The sequence below is a fragment of the Octopus bimaculoides genome, chromosome 8 (genome assembly GCF_001194135.2).
Source record: "Octopus bimaculoides isolate UCB-OBI-ISO-001 chromosome 8, ASM119413v2, whole genome shotgun sequence".
Taxonomy (NCBI): Eukaryota; Metazoa; Mollusca; class Cephalopoda; order Octopoda; family Octopodidae; genus Octopus; species Octopus bimaculoides.
The window spans coordinates 42,505,521-42,506,855 of NC_068988.1; positions in this window are offsets into that span (position 1 = coordinate 42,505,521).

The following is a 1,335-nucleotide window of genomic DNA, read 5'->3' on the forward strand; positions in this document are numbered from 1 at the left end:
TGTATGTGTATGTATATATATATATGTATGTGTATGTATATATATATATGTATGTGTATGTATATATATATATGTATGTGTATGTATATATATATATGTATGTGTGTATATATATATATATATATATATATATATATATATATGTGTGTGTATATATATATATATATGTGTGTGTGTGTGTGACTGTGATGACTGTGGCATTGATGATGACAGTGATCTCAATGATGGTGAAGTATGTTAGGAGTTTTATCTGCATGTGCAAAGTTTTTCAGCCTTCATTCCTTTCTGTGAATGTTAGTCTTCAATGAATACAGACAGTTTTTGTGATCCCAGCAAATTCCCAGATGCAGTACAATGCACCCCTTGCACCCGGTGACTAATGATAAAGGTGATGGTAATAACAGAGCTGGTGATGATAATAATAAGAGAATGTTTTTTGTTTTAATATGAGGACCTGGATTAAGGCAGCAAGTTGGCAGAATAGTTAGCATGCCAGGCAAAATGCTTAGCAGCATTTTGTCCGTCTATGTTCTTGAGTTCAAATTCTGCCTAGGTCAACTTTGCCTTTCATCCTTTTGGGGTCAATAAAACAAGTACCAGTTGGGCACTGGGGTTGATGTAATCGACTTACTGTTTAACCCCCCCCCCTCCTCGCCCTGCAAATTGCTGGCCCTATATCAAAATTTGAAACCAGTGCGATGACCTAGTGAAACTTGGACTCGTATCTGGCTCCTCTGTAATAACCATGAAATTAATGGTTGGCTTGCATATATTGATCAGATGGACAACTCTGCTAGTACATGTTCTCATAACCCTCTTTGAGCAAAAAATAAAATAACAAAAAAGGCATATATAGGTGGGAGTTTGCCTATCATTGCACCTGTTGTCAGCCATCTCCTTAGCTTTTAGGGTAGATCTTGTGACTATTTAGTCTGGTTCACAATTACCCATGATAATTGTCACCATCTCTACAGCTACTAATATTACTACCATCACTACAGCTATTATTACACTAACAGCTGTTGTTATCAACAGCATTGGATTGGAGTATGACTACAACTGTTTTCTGTATGTTGTGTGTAAGCAGAGATTTTTGTCTCTTATGAAGGATACCCGTTCTTCAACTTCCTCTTAAAACTAAGTTGATTTTGTACACTATGACTAGAAAGTGTGCGTGTGTGTGTGTATATATATATATATATATATATATATATATATATATATATATATGTAAGAACGACTGTGGTGGTCTACGACCAAATCTTAGAAGATCTGAGCCGCGACGAATTGCTGTGGATAATTTAGGCTATTTATAGGAAAATAGGGGCTCCAGAG